Source organism: Canis aureus, chromosome 19, assembly GCF_053574225.1.
Source record: "Canis aureus isolate CA01 chromosome 19, VMU_Caureus_v.1.0, whole genome shotgun sequence".
Classification (NCBI taxonomy): domain Eukaryota; kingdom Metazoa; phylum Chordata; class Mammalia; order Carnivora; family Canidae; genus Canis; species Canis aureus.
Genome location: NC_135629.1, coordinates 19,732,538 through 19,756,795, shown reverse-complemented (window position 1 = coordinate 19,756,795; position 24,258 = coordinate 19,732,538). Strand labels below are relative to the sequence as shown.

The following is a 24,258-nucleotide window of genomic DNA, read 5'->3' as shown; positions in this document are numbered from 1 at the left end:
CATAGCTAGATTTAGGTCTTCCTTCCATGTTCTTATCCATAGCTAAATGCATACCTTGATTCAAAACCTATGTCCAAAACCTAATACATGCAGGGTGCTGTGCGAATCATTGAAGAGGGCAAAGTAATTTAGAAAAGGCAATAATTACAAGAATAAACTTAAGAAGTCACAAGAGAAAATTCTGAAAATGTCCCCTACCCACCATTTCTCTTTCCCAAATCTGCCACACTAAGAAATCCTCTCAACTTTCAAAATCCCTGCCTTTAAAAGGAGTAGAATAACATAAACTCACTCTTTGCTCTTTGAAATTTTTAGAGTGGCTTATAAACACCAAGGAAATCTCAAATATAATACGCAATAATTCATTCATAATCTATGAATGTTTTTCATTTAAGAAACTTGAAAAGTTAAGACTTTGCTAAAAATGATTTCAGACAATATAAAACACATATCATTTTATAATAATATAAAATATAATCATATCTAGTATAAAGAATACTGTAATTTTGTCTTTTTCCTGTTGACAAATGGTATACTATGCCCCCTCCCCAAAAGGGAGCTATCAGCATTTGCACAAATATTTTCAAGATAGTTCAGATATCTAAATAAAGCAAAGAGATGTAAAATTACTTGTCAAAAAAGTCATCTTTTTTTCTGCACTGACCATTTACCAAGAGCTTCCTCTGGGCCAGACGTGGTACCTGGTGCTGAGGATAAAATGGTGAATAAAATAGGAGGAAGAAGACATTTATTAAATACTAACTATAAACTATGTAAGGAAAACTACTCAGTGTTTAGAGAGGAGTTCATGCCAGGAATTAAAGGCAACTCTGAAGAAATAACATCCAAGCTGCTCTCCTAGGGACCCCATGGTCACATGGGAGTGTGTAGAAGCAGCTGAGGAATGGAGGTGGCTTCCAACCCCCAAGGGTCTTCCCTACTTGTCCCTCTGGAGAACACTGGGGTCAGTGATCTGAAGAACCTAGTGCAGAATGCCACTGTTCAACCTGTGCACCTGACCAGGGAGCAGCCTTCTCCTCCCTGTGCTGCCCCAGAACTCCACCTCCTTCTTGCCTTCCCTCTACAACGCCTGAGAAGTTGCTCTGCCAGCCTGCTCCTCACGTTACTGAGGCCTGTGGGCAGGGTTAGGACAGTGAGACACATATAGCAGCAGGCCTGCTGTTGGGGAAATACAGAAGGGACAGAAGAAGGAGGGGGTCTGTCCTTTCCTCTGGCCCAAACACGGCTATGGCTGGACCCTGCACATGATGGTCAAAGCCACCTCTCCCATCCACCCAGCTCCCTTATAAGAAAAACATCCAGAGCCTGGGGTTTCTCAACTCAAAAAACAGCTCAACGATGGGAAGCCAGCTGCTTTCAAAAAGAAACAACACAAGTATTCTTTATAAGACCTTTTCCATTTCCAGAAAAAAAAAAAAAAAAAAAGTACTGTATCAAAGGCAACAGCTGCTTCAAGTTAATATAATCTGAATTATCTTGGCTTGGAACCTGATCACTAGTTTTAAGTCAGAAAGTTGGATTTCTAGGACTATTTTCTCATCTTAAGATTTGAATCCTTCCTTTTTGTGGTGATAATAAAATTGAATATGTGGTTATTCTTTATTCTTAATTTAGGTTAATAATGAAACATTTTATATCCAAGGCCTCATATTTAAAAAACTATGTAACCAAACTAGTGGTTGAAAATAAAATCAATTCCAAACCTGGAATGTATCTCAACATTTTTAATCCATCTCTCTGGCTATTTTCTTCCATTTAACATTTAAATGTCATATCTTATGTCTTATGATTAATACATTTCTGAAGAATGCTTAAAGATATGGAAGACTATGTTGTTGTAATGATTCATAAAGGCAGGAAATGAACTAACATTTGAAAGCATCATCATTTCAAATCATTTTGTTGACTCTAATTAGTGAGTTTTAAAACATTAAACACCATTTAGTTCAACTTGGGTCTTACAGATGAGAAACAGAAATATGAAAATTCACAAAGTAAGGTAAATGGTTTAATGCAATATTTGTCTATGTATAAAAGTAAAGGAAACAACCAAATATTAACACATTAGAGTGGTTATCTCTAGTTGGTGGGATTTTGCCCTGTCACATAGTTTTCTGTATGTTCTAGGAAATGCATTATTTTCACACATCTGGAAAAAGAAGTTTTTCTATTTACTATGTTTTTTTTTTTAATGAGTCAAGAAATCATATATAGAAATTGTGCTTCCAAAAATAAACCTCTGTAGTATTACCAGTTATTTTTATATAATGAAAATAAAACTCTTGGCTAGCACTATACTGGGAGAAAAAAATTGCTTGGGTATATAGGGGAAAAAAATCTCCATGAGTCTATCTACAAAGCTAGCAGACATATAATTTAAAAGTACTAAATATTAATGTAAATGTCCTATGTTTCACACAGTATTTTTTTGCACAGTATAATAGAGGTCTTTGTAAGCTATATTATTATAATGGTTCAAAAACATTATTATTTTAAAATATAGTAAGGTCTAGAATATCCACTCAAAACAGAAAAGTAGACCAAAATAAATTAAATAATTCACTCTTCATTCGCTTTCGCCCTGTCCCAGGCATACCTAATGCCCAAACCCTGAAGTGTGAACATGCAAACTGTCCTTCCTATTCCTTTTCCTGTCCAGGCTCCCTCTACTGGTCAAGGGCTCAGTGCCGAGGACTGATAATAAGGTCAGGGGAGAAGTAGGGGGGGCTCCAAGCCTATAGAGAATCCAATCCAAGGCAAACAATACCAGCTTCCTAGACCCTTCCAAATGCAAACCCGTGGGAGGAGCAGGTTAAAACCTTCACCTAAAATATGCTGTGTACTTTCAAGTCATGTACTCTCAGAAACCTGTGAGTTTCATCACTGACCCCAGAAGCCAGGAACACCTGAGGTCCACACTATTTGACAGCCTATGTAGAACGAACACAAAATGCTCCCAGAGACATGGGACTACTCTTCCTGGCAAGCCACCAGATGGTCCAAATTTACCCAGTAAGTGATTCTGGTGTCCACTCTATGTCAATCACTAGGATTACACCACAAGAAAAATGCTACAGGAATGTTAAGACAGGGCTCCTATCCTCAAGAAGCCCAAGATACCCCCAGCCATCAGAACACCCAGGTACCCACAAGGAGCCAGAGGCTGTGCATAGCCAACATTCTACTTGGTTGACAAGTTCTTTCCCAACCTGATGGCTTAACTGGGGAAAAGTTACTCAAATCTGGGTTTTTAAAAATACAGTTTCAGCCCAGCAACATACTGAACTTTGATTCATCTTGTTTCCAATGCTATTTTTTTACAGGCCAGGGGAATGCAGAATGGGAACCTCACATGACAATGGTACTAATAAAAGGTCAGGCTATGCCATTCAGAGAGGTCTAATCTATAAAATATGTTGACACAGGAATACAAACAAAAAGCCTTCAGAACTTGTCCTTGGCGTTTACATTAAGGAGAAGCCCTCTGATGGGTGTTAATGCATCTTAAACATCTTGCTCTCATGTGTGTCAAGCTTAATCTCCCTTTTGCCACAAGGGTTGCAGGCTTTAGGCCTGGAGCCGTCAGCTAATCTGAAGACAGTTTCCACTGTACATTAAAGCTACCTTCAAGTTACTGCATATATTAATTTCCCACTTACATAAGGCAAGAAATATTTATTTTATTTACTTAGTTATGAATGTAGGATTAAGTCTTTTTAAAATTAGTTTGCATTTAAAAAGAATGAATGTAAGTAAAGCTATTTTTAAAAATAACAATATGGATAGAAAAGCTGATGGTGGTATCTGAATGTCTGAAGTCTGGCCAAGGCTGGGATACAGTTTCAATATGCATGCAATTAAAATAAAACAAAACAAAAATCTAAACAACTCGGAAACGTCCCACACCACAATATTATCTTAGTTCTTCCTTAGAATCAATATTTACACTCACAGAGAACATGTGAGCAGACAGTTCACTTACAAATCACGTATAATATTTTCTGCCAAGGGCAGAAGCAGCAGCCCTGCCCTGCCCACCATCCCTGACATGATCTAATTAGTACACTGAACATTAAAACTTCTATCTCTGCAGGGGACAGAGCCTGCACCAGGCAGTGCCTGCTCTCAAGGTAACCAACAATCTATAACTATTAACATGACTTTAATCCAGTAGGTTTAAAACCTTGTCCCTCCAAACCTTAAAACCTTTTCTCTTAAAATCTCAAGAGAAAAAAAACACTTTGTAGAGTCCTTTTTATGTGCCAATGACTATGCTGGGCAACTTACACCTATCTTGTGAATTTGATAATCACAAAAACCTATTCATTAACATTAATGAATTCAACAGTTTATAAAAGAGAGGCTAAGTAAGGCAGACCAACAAGAATAAGGTCAAAATTCAACCCTGAAGCACAGTACCCTTTCCACACCCACACCAAACAGGGGTGTGTTTGTGAATACAATCTAGGGAGCCTAATTTTTATATTCAGAATAAGAAACAAGACATGCCATAAGAAAACCTGCATCACTGTATAGATGGTAGAAGTAGGAAATTATTTCAATATACCTGCTTAATGGCATTTCAGATACATTTTGCTCCATAACTGGAAACACCCAACCTACCCATTCAAAGGAGTTTAGATGCAGCTTTGTAAACTCTGCTTCTCTTCTCATAATCTAGGGATAGAACATGGTCTTTGGCAGATGGATCCTTTTGCATCAGCATCAGATTAAGTGTACAGAAATGGAAGCTTTAGAACAGGGATGTTTGTGTGTTAATACAGCCAGGGCTGACACTTACTCATGGTCAGGAACATTGCATTATTAAGATTAAGAATCCTTAGTACAGAAAGCCCTCTGACTCCAAGAGACTGGTAAACAAAGAGTCATGGCTTATGTGCATCAAGTGGGTTTGGCACATTCGCACTATTTGAATCTATCTGCTAGATCTAAATGATGTTTGTCAGAGAGAAACAGGGAGAGGAGGAGGAAGAGGACAAACAATTAGGTAAACAGCTCATCTGGGAAAACCATTTGAAAAATAAGTGAATTCATCCATTAGCATACCACAGCCCTCTAAATGGATCCAGATAATAAACTTCCTCTGATGATTTTATCTTACCTGCAGTTAGGAACTCTACTTTTCACTGATTAACTGGAGTGGTTTTCAAGACAAGTAGCAAATATTCTGGAAGTTTTCAACCTTTCATGGAACAGGGCTTAGGCCCACATGAACAAACTCCACACTTCCTTCTTCATTCCTTTTTTGTTTTTTTTTTTAAGATTTTATTTATTTATTCATGAGAGACAGAGAGAGGCAGATACATAGTCAGAGGGAGAAGCAGACTCCCTGTGGGAGCCTGATGCAGAGCTAGATCCCAGAACCCTGGGATCACGACCTGAGCCAAAGGCAGATGCTCAACCATTGAGCCACCCAGAGGCCCCACCTTCTTCCTTCTTTATCATTGCTGTGACCAGAGCAAGCTGGTCGAATGAACCTTCTATCTCTGCTTACTCAGCATTTCTACAGGAGGAGAGGCTGCTGCACACACCAGTGAACACTGGGCCACAGAGGGCAAGGGCGTTCCAGACAATGGATGCAATTTGTTCTATTCATCAATGGAGACACCCCTCAAGTGTACCCAACATGGAGGTGCCTGAGTGTGGAAGCTCTGTTTCCTAGCATCTCACATTACTAGTCTGTTCACCTGCCAGGATACTGGTATTATCTGGGAAATACTGAATTACTTCTGAGATATAACATGTTTCACATGACGGACGCCTGAGGGGGTGCTGAAGCCAGTCTTTGAAACAGCCTGTGTCTAGATTTTCTGAGGCCTGTATTTGCAAAACTTCAACCTGAACTTCATAAACTCCTAGGTCTCCATTCCTGAACAAGAAAAAAAAAATCTCTTTTTTCATGTCTTAGTGCAACTTTAAACAAATAATCACAACTCAGTACCATTAGTATGAGAGAGAAACCCAAATCATCTTTTACGCTCAAAAAGCTGTCTTGTTCTCTCCAAGTATCCACATGAACCTAATGAATTTCCAGAAGATCCATACTGCTCGCCACACCTCATTGCCAGCATCATAAATTTTGATCAAAAACATCTTCTGATTCAAGTTGATTTCTAATATCTAAAGCAGCACAGAAAAGTCTGAGTCTTCATGACATTCACATTCAGAGGTCAATGGACTACACGGAGTAGGAACTAACGGACACTTGATGAATTAATGTCAGACAGATAAATAGTCACAAGATTTCCTCATAATAATCAGAGTCAAAACTAATAAAAGAAACCTAAAGAGACTGTGTGAATGCAGGACACCCTGTTACATGATGGCCATGAGATGCGATTCCTATAAAACCCAAGAAACCCCTGATGTTAAGAGGTGTTTCATTAGACTGAAATTAGACATGCTTTCCAGAGTCCTTTTGAAAAATTAAACAAAAAGGCCTCATTCCCTGCAAACTACAGACAAAATATGTCATTACTCAGACGTCACTTTGCTTTTGCTTTTGGAGGACATCATTACGAAACTCCCTTCCAGCCCCCAAAACCTATATTAACCTAAAAGGTCAATGCCCCTTTTAGGCAGCCATTTACTCTTCGTGGCTTTCATTTAGTTCCAGAGCATCTAACATTTACAGTATTAGGGGCATGATGGATATATATGGGCATTTATTTTCCCAAATCAGAGCCTGAGTAGACAGCACCATATTATGGCTTTTTGCACTTTCTTTACTTCTCTTTCTTTTTAATTTGAGGAGAGGGGAAGGAAGAGAATTCTTTACCAAAAAAGGTTCCAAGATGGGGATCCCTGGGTGGCTCAGCGGTTGAGCGCCTGCCTTTGGCACAGGGCTTGATCCTCGAGTCCCGGGATCGAGTCCCACATCGGGCTCCCGGCATGGAGCCTGCTTCTCCCTCAGCCCGTGTCTCTGCCTCTCTCTCTCTCTCTCTCTCTGTGTGACTATCATAAAAAAAAAAATTAAAAAAAAATTAAAAAAAAAAAAAAAAGGTTCCAAGATACATTTCTCAGTTGTTTCTCACCTTAAAAATGAAGTATATCTCCTTTAAGTGTTACTGGCAACATACAACATCTCTAAGTGAGCTTAACCCTCTTCCTTGTAAATGAAAAACACATTTTCAGACTTTCTGGTGGTACTTACTTAACCATGGGCTGCAACTTGCCAAATTATATTTTCTATTCAAGAAAGGGTAGATGAACTAGATAAATCAAAAGCAGTATTTAGGACGAAGGCTGGCAGACTTGCAGAAAGAATATGCCTCATTTTATCATGTTTACACAGCCTAAAACCCTGTATTTTTTTTTTTTAAAGTTAGCCATTCTTTGCATTTGACTGTGTTGACAATCTGGAGTCGAAAGTTTAACATAAATTTATGGCTACCATTATATGCAATTTCATTTAGAAGTCAAGGGCCACTTGCCAACTGTGGGCTTTTCTGCAAATTTTCTCTGATAAATAATAGATTTTCAAATGCTTGAATTTCCTACTAACTCACAGCAGCATGGAATAGTCTCAACAAAGACCCCAAGACCATATGGCTTCCCAATGCCAAAGATATTCACCATTTGTCTCTTCATGGAAAAGATTTACTGACTCCTGCTATAAATCCTATGAAGTATTATTATGAGTCCATTTTTGCAGAAGAGGCAAAGGCAGCCCAGGGGGAGAAAGCAATGTACTAGAAGTAACACAGCAAGAAGATGCAGGCACTGGTACTTGCGGCCATCTGCCTCCAGGGCCCAGGCTCATAATACCCTTGGTGTGACTTCTCTGTCATTGATATTGCTGTAATTATGTCACCCGCATGTACTCTCCGGAACATACACATCCTTCCCTGGGCTTTGGGCTGCTGTGAATCTGGTTACTGGTTCAGAGGTTGCACCTCTGCAGTCTTGGATGTTCTCCCCTCTTCTTGGCTCTGGGTCTTGCTTCCTGAGCCATGCCTTCTCAAGCCAAACCTGTGCAATACTACATCCATTATCTCCAATCTAGAACCTGCTAGTCCCAGCTGAATGACTTACAGCTACAGACCAGAGGCTATCATTTCAAGTCTCTAAAATTCTCTTTTCACATCTGAGTGAGTTCTATATAATCCTGGGACTCGCCCACCTGCCTCGCAGGCCTTTGGCTATTGTCTCCCCCATCTGTCCATGTGGCCTAGTCCCACCTGTTATCTAAGCCAGCATCTGGGTCTCTTCTTAGCAGCAGCCATATGGCCTCAATTTGGGGTGTGTGTCATGGGGAGTGGGGATCACAACCCCAGCGCCATCTGTGTTCCATCAGCTTCCTCCAGCACCTGTACCAACTTCTTTTTTCAAAGCCTAATGTTTTGAGGCTTCTTCCCTCCCCTGCTCTTCCTCTCGCGGGTTGAAAAGTAAATTCTAGTTGTCACCTGATCCACACAGTAGCCCATGCCATGGATGATCCAATCCTTCCTAGGGCTACTCACTGTTCCAGGTCACACTTGATGCCAATCAGGAACCTTCCTTCTCAGCATCCTAACCATCACCAGTCCCCTGCCGTGATTGGTGGCAAGCTGCATCATTAAGATCCAAAAGTCTGCAACCAGCCAAACATGGGCTAGAATCCTAGCACTGCTGCTGACCAGCTGTGTGAGACTGGGCAAGTCTAACGTCTCAACTTCCCTTCTGTCATCTGTAAAATGGGGAATACTATGGCTTTTATGAAGCTGAAGGGATAATGCCAGTACAGATCTAAGCATGCTGCTCAGCATACAGTAAGTGATCAATAAATGTCAGGGAGTGCTATCTTATTTATTATTCTCATAATCGCTATTACTGCTGCTACCAATTGTGACTTTTACAACATCAAAGATATCTAAATATAGAATTGTTATAGTAACTATACGCACAGTGCCCAGATAGTAACTAACTACACATACAATACTGTGTGTGCTGTGTGTTCTCTGGGGCTAGAGGGAAGTGAAGAATGCACCAAAAATTAACAGAAGTGAACATATCACTCAATCCCTCTATGCCCACATTTCCGCTTATGAAAAGGAGAAAAGCTGGATGAACTGGGAGTTCATGTTTCTCACTACTGTCTATAAGAATAAAGCTGATAAACCTGTATGCTGATTTCAGGTTCCATAATACCCTAGGGAGATAGGACAAATCCTACAGGTTTCCAAACAACACTGCTTATTACAAACTTTGTTTCCAATGAAAAGCATCCCTGTTATAAAAGCCAGGTTTGTCTTCATCCCTCAAACCATTTCCTGAAGCTTATCCTGTAAGATAAGAATTTTTATGTCAAAGAAATACTTGACATCTGAGCAAAGTAAAAATAAACCCGAGACGTGTCTCAACTTCACAAAGGTCAAACAGTGGACAGCCAAAATGTTCAAAGTATTAGCATAATTAGGGAAAAGGGCAAGGTACTACAGGCTTGAAATTTCCAGATGCCACATGATGATGGCTTGACAATTTTAAGTTACATTTCAAATTTTGGTCATGAGAGAAGGGAGGAGGGATGGTTTGTCTTACAACTTTGCAGTTAGACTTACTCGAACTGATTTCCTTTCCTAGTTTACACAAAATGACATCTCTTTTAACACGAGGAATGCAGAAAACCTCAACTGGTAAACAGTCATGCTCACTTACCACACTGAGACTAAAATGTGATTTTATAATCTTATCAGAATATTCCCATGACCTGCGAGCAGAGCATTCATTTCATAAAATACTGAAAGACTGGCTTTATCATAAAATTCCCAGAAGGAATATCTGAATCTGTGTGGGAATTCCCCATCAAAAGACCTATCCCCTTGTTCCAATTTCATTAAATGCTCCTTATCTGAGGGCAATGAACACATGAAGGAGGATCTCAGCAGGAGAAGCCTGGAAAGCAGTGACCACTTATTTTCTCACCTTTCCTATGACAGTACAATCCACATCTTAGCCAACCTCATTGAGGGAATAAATCCCAACAGTGCCATACCAATCACAGTAAATTCTGTCTCATAACTGAGTTGGGATGTGACCCATTCTGTCTAGCAAGTCAATACAAAGATGTAGTCTGTTTTAGGACTTCAAGGAAAGCATCGAGAGATGCTCACATTCACAAAGAGAGACAAAGAAACAATGTCTTGCTGCTGTCTCTGGAGCTGTCTTGTCTAGATGTGATGCTAGGACCTGTGGCAGCCATTTTGTGACCATGAGGAGACAAAACTGACAAGCTCAGAACAACCTAGGTCTTTAAAAAAACAAAAACAAAAACAAAACAAAGAACCTAGGTCTTTGACAAGGTCACCAAACTGCTCAGCTCACTCATCTGGAAATCACCCAGTCCTTGTACTTAAGACAACATGTTTTTGAAGTCCTGTTACCTATTGCTGAAAATACCTTAAGTAATAGAACTGGACCCGTGGAAAATCATTAAAGAAAAATCTAGTTGTTCATTAGATGTGCCTTCCAAAGAGCATCCAGAAATGGGCTGCTCTGCCTCACCACAAATGGCAAGATGTGAAAGGAACAAGTTTTAAGAGTCTGGTATCTTGAACAGCACAGATGCTGATTGCTGAGGCTGGATCTTTCAGAGCTCACCTATGATGCGTGTAGATACTTCCCCATCAAGTGAACCAGGTCTTAAACATCCTTGTGTGCTGGACTCTGCAATCTGTGAAACGAGGATTTAGGAACAAGCTTTCTAAACTGCATATAAATATGGTATAAAGGATTAAAAAAAAAAACAGTGACTACAACATCTATCAGCAATTGCTACATACAAGCTGCTATTAGAAATCACAGTTCAAAATCATGGCAATTGCTACATACAAGCTGCTATTAGAAATCACAGTTCAAAATCATGGCCTGAGTTTCCAAAGTTTTTTCAAAAATTCGTTAGGGGTTTAAAGCAAAACTGATGATTTAAAAATTTTTATCAATTTTACTCAAACAGAACACTGAAACTACTTCTTACTCCAACTCCATTTAATTAAAAACAAAAATAAAAACAAAAAAACAAGGGGTGCTTTGGGGGGCTCAGTTAAGTGTCCCAACTCTTGATTTCAGCTAGGGTCATGATCTCAGGGTCCTGAGAGTGAGGCCCGCATCAGGCTCTGTGCTCAGTGTGGAGATTGCTAGGATTCTCTCTCCCTCTGCCCCTCCCCCCTCCCCAACTTGTGCATGCTTTCATTAATTTAATTAATTAAAATAAACCAAACTAGTCTCTATATCTGGCAGACATAATTCAGAGAACTCTACACATATTAAAAGCATAAACCTGCTTCATTTATGAAAATGTTCTAACAATGCTCATACCTCGATCTTCTCCAGACTGTCTTCTGCCTTGTAAACCTAAACTTTCAATGAAAGGCTTAGACTTTTAAAACTTCAGCTACTACCTTACTTGCTTAAATAGTAACCAAGGGAAAAAAAAAATAGTAACCAAGGGACCTCAGGTGTGTCAGGCGCTAGACGAGGGCAGCAGGTACAAAGGGGCCTGTTGTCATGCAGTGTATGCTTTAATAGCGACAAAATTAAATAATAAATGCTAGTTTAAAAAAAAACTAAACTAAAACTTTAAGAAATAAAATTAAAGCTAATGCTAATAAGGAGATAAAGGAAGGGGCTAAAGGAAACTGGGTGGAGAAGGCAGTTCTACTTCCAATGGAGAATTAATCAGTTTCTTTGACAAGTGACATACCAGCTGTGATCCCAGAGAGAAAGAGAAGCCAGCCAAGGGAACAGCCATGTGAAGCCAGGAGTCGAAAAGAAACAGCTGCTGACACCAAAGCCACAAACCACCCCAGCGGTCTTATTTACAAAAGGTGCAGATCATCTCTAACCTGCCTTTCTACCTGCAGCTGTTATGACAACAGAAAGTCCTCCTCTTTTAAAATTCAAGGTTAAAAGCCCTACAATTGGTAAAGTCCCCTTATTATTAATCTTCCCTTGGAAAAGCACAAGGCTTTAGTTGCTCTAAAAATAAAGACTCATCTCATCGCTGTCTTATGTTTCATACTGGATCCCTTGAAGCAGTAAATAAAACTAGTTTTGACTCGAGAAGTTGAGATAGCCTTTGAGATACCTGAAGATCCACAAGGCTTCTTCTACGTCAGAGCTGAGAAGGGCTCTTCTGCAGCACTGTGGTAAATCCATGACAGTGCTATACTGATTGACACAATTACACTGCAAAACTACCTTCTAAATAACTACCCAAGTGAGAAAGGCCAATCAAGAGCTGGCTGAGGATTCCTGGGCCACTCATCTGATACAGTAGCACGTGGCAGCAAAGAAAGCTTGGAATTTGCTGGTGGAAAACCAAACCCTTTTGGTGGCATACACTTTTTATAGTCCCAGTTCCTAATACATGATATTTGCCACATGACTATATAAAAATTAAACAATAAGCCACAGCACTAAGAAGAGACTAAAAATCCTATCACTGAAACAAATGGCAAGCAAATGGAGACATCCATAAGCAGAGAAGCATGTTTTGGGTCAACCCAAAGCAATGCACTGGAAACTTGCTATTTGATGAAGGTAAGCCAGGACTGCATTTTTTTTTTTTAAGATTGATTGATTGATTTGAGAGAGATTGAGAGAGAGAGAGAGAGAGAGAGGGAGAACAAGTGCTCAGAGAGAGAGCGGGAGAAGGAGAAGGGGGCTCTAGCAGGGAGCTGATGTACAGCTCCGATCCCAAGACCCTGAAATCAAGACCTGAGCAGAAGGCAGATGCTTAGCTGACTGAGCCACCCAGGTGCCCCCAGACCTGCAGTATGTATGTATGTATGTATGTATGTATTTATTTATTTATTTATTTATTTATTTATTTATTTATTTATTTATTTTTGACCTGCAGTTTTTAAGAGATTTGCAAAGCAGCAAGAGAAAAGCAGTGGAAGGTAGGGAGCATAGATTAATTTCCTCCTTAGCTCCTGATCCCTCAGGATGTTGGTCTCATTGTTCCATATCCAAGTGAAAAACCGGAGACCCTAAGAAGTAAATGAACTTGCCCAAGGAACGTACTGCACCTAAAATGTGAATCAGATTCATGTGGCTCCCAGTCACAGGCCCTTCTTATCACACTGCCTCACCTGGTCAACTAGGTTTGATTCATTATTCCTTGAGTAATCGGGAACAAGATTTCTCAAGGTCCTTCAAAAACAATTTTAGGGATCCCTGGGTGGCTCAGCCATTTAGCGTCTGCCTTTGGCCCAGGGTGTGATCCTGGAGTCCCGGGATCAAGTCTCACATCAGACTCCCTGCATGGAGCCTGCTTCTCTCTCTGCCTGTGTCTCTGCCTCTCTCTCTCTACCCTCCCCCAACTCTCTGCGTCTCTCATGAATAAATAAAATCTATTAAAATAAAGAAAAAAAAAACCATTTTAGTCCCTAGAGATTACTAAGAAGCTGAAGAATGTCACATGCGATGAAGACTGAGTTTCACTCAGAACCCTCTCAGGTGAGTATGAGGACAAGCAGGTTGAGGATCTTCTGAGAGGACGAGTGGAGGATGGGGCCACCCGTGCACCTAATGCCTGTATCTCGGCACAGAGCCCTTGGACGTCACATTCTTTCAAGCCTCTGCTTTCTACTCTGACAATTTCCACTACACCAAATGCCTCACTATTCTTTACTCTGTACCAGACCAGCTCCTCAGGGAAGTTCTCTGAGAAGTCCAGTGCCACCATCACCGCTGCCACTACCACACCCCCCAAACCCCAGTGGACACCACCCCAGCAGTGTGCCCCAAGGCCCACAGTGCTTGCTGCTCCTAGGACATCCCTAGCACAGTAGCAGAATGTTCGAGGTACCTCTTCACTGCTCTGAGACTTCTCCAAGCAGGACCTGAGTTCAAGTTTCTTTCCTCCCTGGTACTTGGCACGGTGCCTTCGAGTTACAAATTCAAGTAGATACCCACTGATCCTTCACGTGGCCACATGGGCCGGGGCAGCAGGACTTGAGATGAGGGACTCTCAAAGGGTTGAGAGCAGGGGCTCTGGATAATGACATCTACCCCCTATGTCACCTTGGTCTCCTCATCTATAAATGGAGGTAAGGATTTTGCTTAGCCTCTCGGAGAGCTATCCTCTGGATAACAAAGTCAGGAGATGCTGACACCTGAGTGACTGAGAACATAATGAATGTTCTGTTAGCGTTCCTTCCCTTCCTGTACCCCCTACCCCGCGCTTCATTTCCTTCCAGGCACTCACTGTCCAGCTGACACATTAATAATTTGGTTTGGCTTGCTGCCAGGCCCTGCCCTGCTAGGATAACAAGTCTGTCAGGAGAGGACTCTTGCTTTCTTCTCTGCTGTGTACTGGAACGGACAACACTCACTGGGATGCCGAAGGCCTCAAGTATTTCTTAAGTGAATAAAGGCACAAACAAACAAGTGAATGACTGAACATTCACAAACAAGTGAATGACTGAATATTCAAGTATTCGCTTAAATACTCACTGACCAACTCATGAGCATACAGTCTAGAAGACACTTGAGGAATGTTAACAAAACTGAAGACCATGAATTGGTAAGTCAATAATGACAGGGATATTTCATCTTTTGTATTAGTAGCAAAGAAAAAGTGACAAATGAGTGAAATTCTTGGACACAAATTTATTGCTGATCTCACACTAGGTAGAAAAGGAGTCCTCACACCAATACCTTATCTGTTCCCAGACTCACCATTATATAATTAATGCTATGTGAACCCACACCCTCCCCTACTGATAGAACTATGCTTTAACAGAGCCCTCTAGAAAGGCACAAATCCTCTGTAAGAAAATCTGCTCCAGTTGGCCAGCTGCCTGGCTTCGGGTTTCCTCAAAGGCTAGTCTTTGATTGATCGGGGCAGAGCCTTCCTATCTACATGGAAGCATTGGTGGAGGCCAAAGAGCCTCCAACTGCCCCTGTGGTATTGGTACCATTTCCCCTGGCACTGAGAATAGAGGAGGACGACAAGGAGGTAAAAGTACCCAGGAAAGAAGACCGCAAGTTCGCAACCTCCTCTCTAGGCTTAATGCCTTTCAACATGTTCCTCAAGTCTTTTCGGTCTCTCTTGCTTGGTTCTCACCCTTCACATCCAATAGATGAATGTGCTCCTCTTTTTTCTAATCTGCATAGTTGTGGGCAGCGCTAAAGAAATTTGTGCAGGAAGTAAAGAGAAGATAAAGGTCCTGAGTTCTATTATCACCATAGTTACCTGTTCAACTTGCATGAAAACCCTAAATTTAAAAACATCACGTGACTCTGTCCAATGGATGGACTGAGTTTTTTGAGATTCTGTACCAAAAAACTTGAATTTCTCTAAAAGTGTTCCTCATAATGAAATGAAAGCATTTCATTCAACACTACACATACCCATGATCTTGGTTCTCCTACAAATGTTCTACAGCATCTATAGGCAAAATGCTCCGGAGTACCTCTGCTTTTCCTATTTTTTTTTTTTAAAGGCCTTTGTATTCCTCTCTTCTCCATATTCAGTGGTGAGAAAAGTGATTTATCACCTGCCACAGGACCGCTACTCGGGCTCCCCACCATAAATCTTGCCTTTGTGACAAAACCCTTATCTTCAAAAACAGATAGCATCAACCATTACTGCTCTCTGTGTCGATGTCCTTTTATTAAAGAACGACTGTTTTCGTTATAAATCCTTAGGCATATGAGTGGAAGACACTTTCATAGCACATGCCTTCACTGAGGGGCAATCCAGCTCAAGCGACATTCTCACTTCTGAGCAAGGGCAAAATCCCTAAGTAAATGCGTTCCACAGGGGCTGAGCTGAAGGACATTTTTCAAAGACCAATGCCATTTGGTTGAAGTTGGCTCTGGAGGGCTGCATACCTTTTCAATCAAAGCCATAGCTGCTGGAGGGTGAGCCCTACCCCCGGAGATGAGCCCTGAGAACTCCACACATCTCCATGGAGCAGGTGGGCCCCACCTCATCCACAGACTCTGCTCCCGGGCTTCCCTTCTAAGGTGGCTGCTCAGAACCCCCAAAAAGGAAGCCGTGCCCTGAAAGCTGATATGATCACAGATGCTTCCCCTGGTCTGTTCGGTAAAGGTGGCGACATAGCTTTCTCTACCCTCACAGGTTTGCAGGCAGCCCCCAGACTGACAGGGCAGGGCAAGGAATGGAAGACGGGGTTCGGTTTGGTGGAAACATTCTGGACAATGCTGTACTTAATGTGAGTCGGGGCACCATGACTGTTCTCAGAAAATTAATTCCGTGTGTATCAACAGAATTTTGACTCACACAAAAAAGCATCTTAAAAATCACTTCATGGGACACCTGGGTGGCTCAGCAGTTATGCATCTTCCTTCAGCTCAGGGCATGATCCTGAGGTCCTGGGATCAAGTCCCACATCGGGCTCCCTGCATGAAGCCTGCTTCTCCCTCTGCCTATGTCTCTGCCTCTCTGTGTGTCTCTCATGAATAAATAAATAAAATCTTTTTAAAAAATCACTTCATTTAGCGTCTTTCTTTTATAAGTAAGCCAGGTGGAGTGAAATAGTTAGGATTCAAGTCTCTATAGTCATTCTTTCTTTTCAAACTTAGTAATAAAAAAATAAATAAAACAGCAAATCTACTCACACCTATGTGTTTTTTAATTTTTGAGCCATTTAGTGTGTGGTCACATGGACTGATTCTCTTCCTCTCTTATCTCTCTTTTAAAAATTTTAGTAAGTTCTTCCAAAGTATCAAAGTGCACATAGTCAGATTGCTAGTTATTGACTCAGCTGTGTGGAAATCCAATGCTATGTACTGTCTACTAGAGAAAAAAGTAAAGAAGTTCTGGATTGATCCATCACAATGCTTTATCATTAGCTTCCATGTGCTTCTTTTCCAGTATGCTTTTCTTCCATGGGCCTGAAGACCTTGCATGGATGTCGGGGAATCAAGCTATCTGGTGGATCTCTGCGGGAATGAATCATGCTGTGCATTCCGGCTGTCATAGAGCATATAACTTAAGCACAGCTAGTTGCTTCTCAGGTCCAGGCACACCTGAGTCTCTGTGAGCAGGGACATAGCAGTCCTTAAAAGGAGGACTACTGTCCCAAGACAGCGCATAATCAGGTACTAATAGAAATAATCAGACCAACCCAAGAGAAGTCAGCCAAAGAGGAAGCAGCTTGATTTTGCAAGAGTACCCTCCCCTCAAATTTCTAATAAAAATGGAGATTCCTTCCTGTATTTGGGGGGAAATATATATATATATATATAATAAATATATATATATTTATCACTTGGATTTCAAGAGTTTAATTGGAAACTTGGGAAAACTGGAGTTTTGAGAAGATTGTTCCTGGAGCTTTCATGCCGGAGACCTCAGATAAACAGAAAATGCCACAAGCTCATTAGCAAAAGGGGGGTTTTTTCAGCTCTTCCTTTGTATTCCACAGTGTGCTGCAGAGACTATGGCTTATCTCAAGTCTTATAGCAACATACAGAGCTTGTTGATAGTTGGTTGGAAACCAGGGATGGCTTGTTATAAATGCTGATCAGTTTTGCTGGCCCCAAAGGCCTCTCTGAGGTCCTAAGGTGACCATTTCTGGCAGTACAAGACCCCAGAGCTGATAGCTAGGCGTGATCTCTAGGGCTTCCGTTGCCTGGGAACCACAGAGCATATACAATGCACCTCAGCCCTGATTGTCTTTATTACAATGTGTAGCAAGTGACAGTGGAATGTAGGTGACCAAGAGGACCAGGGGGAGAGTGAGGAACAATGGCCTCTAAAATGAAATGCTGCCACAGGAGGAGTACTTTCTAGCAGAGATTAGCAAACCATATCCAGCAAACCAAATCTGGCTCACTGCCTGTTTTTTTAAAAATAAAGTTTCATTGTAACATAGTCATGCTCATCTGTTTACATATGGTCTGTGGCTATTTTCACACTAAGATGGCTATATTGAGTTGTTGCAACAGAGATTATATGGCCCCCAAAGCGAAAACATTCATTATGTGATCCTTTACAGGGAGGAAACCCCCGTTCAGTGGTAAAATGCAAAGGTTATGGACCATGTTCATTCTTCCAAATCTATACAAGCTCTCCAAAAATATCTTACAAAATAACATAAAATCGACCTCCCAATTCACATGGGTCATTATCACACATTAAGAGTAACCCAGGCTGGAACACTTAAAAAAAAAAAAAAAAAAAAAGGCCAATACTGAAGGGCGTTTCCACTCCACCAGGATAAGCCATTCACTTTTGCCTTGTCACAAATGCAAACTTTTGGCTGCCAGGAAGAATATGTAGCTAGACTCTTAGTACACCCTCTAGACAGGAGTGGACTGTGAGAGGCAAGAATACCTAAAATTAAAAGGGCAAATACTCTATTCTAACATCACAGAGAAGTAACAGTTGCCAGGATTAATGAGCTGGCTTTAGCCCTGTCCGATATTTGACACTCAGCCTAGAAAAAGAAAAAAATGTCCAACATTAATTACCTTCTTCTAGGGCTAAAGGCTGCCCTCTAAGTACATTCTAACTCCCTCTCTTTGAGCCTCTTGACTGCTAATCTCCTTGGTATCAAGAAAACCTGCCCCAGGACAGAAGTGCCTTCTTGGCTAAAGCTCTATAAAGCTTCAGAAACCAAACTGAGTGCTTGACCATGCTAATTAGGTAGTGTGAGCCCGGACAGCTAAGAAAGCCTTCTCAGCTCACTCTCCTTCCCCAACACTTCTTTAAAAACAGAAACAAAGTCAATGAGTGCAAACATGCACATTCTATTACTGCAAAACAGCCAAAAGGCAGAGCCAATAGAGACCCTACCTAAAAGACAAGGTGATTTTTTAAAACCAATTCAAGTTTTTCCCCTCCTCTAGCTCATTTCTGTCTCTGGCAGTTCAGTCCTGTGTTAAACAATTGCTTCATTTACAACACAAGTTGTACTAGGGCATGCTGTGAATTATAACTGAGTTTTAAACCTCTCAATTCACTAAAGGGCTGTGATAAGATGCTTCTCCTTTGAAGTGTGGTACGAGTGAGCAAAGCAATGGTTTAGAAAGGAAAAGTTAATAAGTTAATGTACAAAAAATCTCCCAGCTCGGAAGGATTTCATCTTTCTCATGAATACTAGTGCTTCTGTAATTCAACATGACTGCCTATAAAAACAATGAACACAAACAGCATTATATCATACTTAAAAGGAAAAACAGCAGCTTATAATTACACAGTTAAGTCTTAAGAAAGCTCACAAACAACTACAGAACAAATACGGTATGTGTGCTGTTCACAGATCACAAAGGTGCCCGCAACGTTCTGAAAAAGCCATCCCGGCATGAACAACTCTAGTGTAATACATTACACACCTCCAAGAGTGCTTAGAGATCTCACTTCCAGGGCAAGTCTTCTTTTGACATTTGTGTCCAGTGCAGTGAAGCTCCACACAAGAAAAAGTCATTCCTGGAATGTTCATCTCATCTTTTGCTCCCAGAAATCTAACATAGTAACTTTCCCAAGGACAAACTTGAGAAACAACGGTGGAGTCAAATAGAAAACTCATAATCAAACTTGATAATGTTTATAGCTGGGCCAAACTGAGATGTGTGGGTTTTTTGTTTTTAATATTTTATTTATTTGAGAGAGACAGAGAGTGAGCAAGAGAGAGAACACAAGTGGGGAGGGGCAGAGGGAGAGGGAGAAGCAGATTGCTCACTGAGCAGGGAGCCTGACATGGGGCTCCATCCCAGGATCTTGGGATCATGACCCGAGCCAAAGGCAGATTTTTTTTTTTTAAAGGTTTTTTATTTATTTATTCATGAGAGACACAGAGAGTTGGGGGAGGGGAGAGAGAGAGAGAGGCAGAGACACAGGCAGAGGGAGAAGCAGGCTCCATGCAGGGAGCCCGACATGGGACTCGATCCCGGGACTCCAGGATCACGCCCTGGACTGAAGGCGGCGCTAAACCGCTGAGCCACCCGGGCTGCCCCAAAGACAGATGTTTAAGTGACTGAACCACTCAGGTGCCGAGATGTGTGTTTAAAAGACAGTTTACGAAACAAAAAAACAAAAAATAAAAAAATAAAAGACAGTTTACAGAAGCTTACAAACTTAAGAAAAAGTTCAGAACAAAGTATCAGAAAAGGTTTTGACAAGACCATGTGCTCTGTTGTGGGAAGTGCACTGTGGCAAATAAGCCTCATCCCAGGTTCAGCTCTGCCACTGTTCAGACCATGGGATGGGAACAAGGCCTTCACTGCTACGTATCTCTATCTTCTCACTATACAAAGCAGGTGATTGAAAGGACCAATCTCCAAAAATCATCAGAATGCTTCCACGGCCTTCCATTTATGTCACTCAAAATCAATTTTTGTAAAATAACTCAGCAGTAACCCTCTCAACAAAACTATGTCTGATTGCCAAGAACACAGGGTCATGTAATCTGAAAGTCAGGATGAAATAGGACAGAAAAAGAGGAAAGGGGCAGTAGGATGAAGAAGGGAGAGGATGAAAACCCAACGAAATCACCTTTAGTTATATTATCTTGCTGTCATTTTGCAAGGAAGAATAGGTCCTCTGCAAGAAAGGATACTTGCATGCACTCAAGTACACACCCTGGGCCAGAATCTTTCCCCCAAACTGGGGAGCTGAGGTCTTTCAGGGTTAAAGACTGGAGAACCAAGTCCAAGCTGAGGCGCATTAAAAATAATGCAGGTAACAAACCTCAGAAAGTAACACTGCTAGAAGCATCTCCATTCAAAACTAAAGCTGGTAATATAAGGACAGTCACCTACCACAGTAAGGAGTATCAGCAAAGCTGAACATTCTCAAGACCTGAGTTATGCATTGCCCTCACTGTCAATCCTCAAGCGAAGACAACTGGAAACCTCTCCAGGCTGCAATGTGCCAAGCATCAATGCCACAGATACAACATTTTATTTTTTTTTAAGATTTTATTTATTTACTCATGATAGAGAGAGAGAGAGAGAGAGAGAGAGAGAGAGAGGCAGAGACACAGGCAGAAGGAAAAGCAGGCTCCATGCCGGGAGCCTGATGCAGGACTTGATCCCGGGACTCCAGGATTGCGACCCGGGCCGAAGGCAAGTGCCAAACCACCGAGCCACCCAGGGATCCCCAGATATAACATTTTAGCAGCAACTTTTCATGTACCTTTTTCTGCAATTAAAAATAAATACATGACCCAAACTACAGAAGTGTTGGGAAACAAGTTTTCAGAGTGATACAACTCGAATTCTAAGACCCCACCAAATACTAAGAAATTTATCTTTTCAAGACCATTTGCTTGTCAGAATACAAGCAACAGCACCAAACACAAGTTCCCAATAGTGCCTGTTGAAATCATCAACCTTTAGCCTTTTAAAATTCTGCTTGATTCAACTCACTACATGTGTTGACAGAAACCAATACCTATCTATCCTATGTCCTGCAAAAGTGAGACCTTACAAACCTGATACCTTGTTGGTGTGGGTTACTATGCATTTAGTGATAGCTATGAGAGCTGTAAATGAAGAAGGCAAAGTCCAAGAGATAAGTGGAATTTCTAAAGAAAGAATCAAGAAGCTGAATTATAAAGAATTTTGAAAAAGTGAGGATCATGCACAACACATACTCCCCCATGATACTTATTTTCAAGGCCTCTATTAGGGTGAATTGCAAGGTTATCAAAGACATTCACTTTTCCTGCCCTTACTTCAATCCACAGTGTGATGAGATGTTTTGGGACAGAACTAAATCAGTACTTACCTTAAAAGGAGTCATTCACTAATGCATGGTTGATGACTCATCCTATTAAAGGTCAACATTCATTCATTCATTCAAGCATATAGGGTTTCCCCCTGCTTTCAAACCTCAGTTGAGAGCTTAGCATAATGACCTTCCAAAAGCAACCTTACAGAAAGAACAATGTGAAGAAGAACCTGACTGGCCCAAGGGATTTGAATCTATTATTATGACTAACTTCTGCATCAAAGGGGTCTCTGTAGAATGCTATTCCTGTTCCCTTGATTCATTTACTCTTCTGACTGTAAACTGAAAGAATCCCTACATGTAATCAGACACGTAGATGTTTATGCTGACTAGGATTAATACACAACAACAGGAAAAAAAATGTTTACAGAGCCCTCCCCCCGCCCCCCCCCTTGGAACTGGGGGAATCCAGGCTCATTAGCTTCTCAGGTCAGACAGCTTCCTTTTTTCCCACCCTGCTTCTTTGATCCCAGGGAGGACACTCTACAGAATAGGGTCATGTGTTCCCTCTGCTCTGCTAGCTTAAGTCAACAGGGCACACCAGAAGTGAAGCGAGGGAGGGAGGACAAATGAGGCCTGGTATTTGCCCCTTGTTGTGGGGTGATCTCTTGACAGCAGTGTCCTTTCAGGAACAACAGCTCCTATCTGGGCAGCCCTCTCCACAGTGCTCCTTCCTTCTAGATTCTGGGAGCTCCTTCCTGCCCTGCCAGCCAAACTAGGTCACAGCAGTGCTCCTAGCACAGGATGCCCACTTCTATGTTCCCCCTACACCAGGGGGTCAACGAACCAGGGCCCAGGAGCCAGATCCTACCCAAAGCCTGTTTTGGTTAATAAAGTTTTATTGGAAGCCACACCTATTCATGTATGTGATGTCTGTGGCTGCTCTCTATGCTAGAACAGCAAAAGTAACTGAAACAGAGGCCATGTGGCCCCCCCAAAGCTGAAAATATTTATAATTTGCCTCTCTACAGAGAAATCTGCCAACTCCTACCCTACACTCTTCTCAGATCCTTGAAAATAATCCTTTAAGTTACTTCTGATTTACCCTACGTTAGGTGTGCCATGTTTATTTCGGGGATCTTGTATGAGATAGTCCTCGATGACTACTATAATGTGGCTTTAGTTACTGCTATTATTCTCATTTCATACAAGACAAAGAAATTTAAGATTCATTTTGGAAGAAATATGTAGGTAAAAGGGAGTAAGAACAAGTTAAAAAAAAAAAAACAGCTTACAGAGAGAGAGAGAGAGATGTGTGAAGTGTTTAAATTCTGTCAATTCATTACTGATCCAGAGGATTTCCCCCATTATTTAAAAGATAAATTAACAGCAGCCAAGAATCTAAGTTTGCTTTGGCGACTGATGAGGAACCTGCCTGCCACCCCCTGCCCCCCGCCACGATTTCCTGCTCCTTATGCTTGGATATGAGGCACAATAATACTTTGGTGAGTGAACTGGAAAAGATTCTGCTACAGAATTCTTTCTTCATTCATGAATGGTGTCAAACAATTTCATGGGATCTTGGTTGGTACACAGAAAGAGCTACATGGTTAAACCCAGTTCTTCTTGGCCAGCCCTTGCCCCAGGATTTTGAATATTAACTTTGTAATACGTGAGTGAGTCATATCCAAAGACAGAAATCTTCCAAGGAACACTGAATTTGGAAGGCCTCACTCTGTGGGGTCAGAGACCAATAAATGACTGCCACTAGATAATAATAAATACTCATTAATTCAAACTTCCAGCTGTTCAGTACTTTAGATGTGCCAAGGCCTATGCAGACACCTCATTTTTTTTTTTTCTCCATTTACTGACGCCGGCAAGCTTATTTTTAAATGTACTACCATTACTTTCATTTCTCAGATGAGAAAATGAAGGTAAACAGGTATTGAGAACTTGCCCAAATCTGTAAATGACAAAGTCTAAAGTGCAGAACCTGCCTTTCTGAAGGAGGCATGCTGAAAATTGCCCCTGCATGAGAGTGTGTCACTTCAAGAGAAGAGAAGCCTGCCATTGACGATCTGACTATAATCAGAGAGCAACTCAGAGGTTATTTTATAAATCACTGCTATCACTGTTCTTGGAGCTCCTGGTGGTTTAAAACTATTACTGTGATCCCAACAACCCTAAACGATAGGTAGAGTGTTTGTTCCATGGGGTCTATGCTATTAGGTATGGAATAAGTTTGCAGGTGGGGGTGGGGGGTGCATATTTATAGTCACTATGCTTCCTTAGACTTTCACAGAAAAAGTTACAAGTTTCAAACGCCATTGGAGAAGCAAGGACTCCCCATGAACATATTCCAAGAAATGAAGGTCCTACCTGTCCCCATAAATCACCATCTATTGGTTTCCATGTTATTTGGCACCTCATACCTTCAAAGTCTACATTCTGTAAAGCGTTCCTCTGGATGTTCATTTATACTGTTTGAAAATGGAAAGCCTATGCTAGGACCGAGTTGGTATTGACTGAGGGGAAAATAATGATTTTCAGAGCTTTGTCTAAGACTCTGCAAACTTAAAAAT

General features: G+C 41.3%; 1 protein-coding gene across 2 annotated transcripts in view; it reads right to left on the bottom strand.

Moving 5' to 3' along the window:
- The window catches only part of PDZRN3 (PDZ domain containing ring finger 3), a 238,032-nt gene that overhangs the window by 169,005 nt on the left and 44,769 nt on the right, over positions 1-24,258 (bottom strand). Inside the window, exons 1-2 of one of the 2 annotated variants that reach the window (XM_077858053.1) lie at positions 11,338-11,397; positions 10,621-10,693 (exon numbers count right to left, since the gene is read on the bottom strand). The exons of the other annotated variant lie outside the window; for it this stretch is intronic. The gene's annotated coding sequence lies outside the window, so the exon portion shown is untranslated. Of the gene's footprint in view, positions 1-10,620; positions 10,694-11,337; positions 11,398-24,258 lie in introns of those variants that run through there. 2 annotated transcript variants of the gene reach the window in all.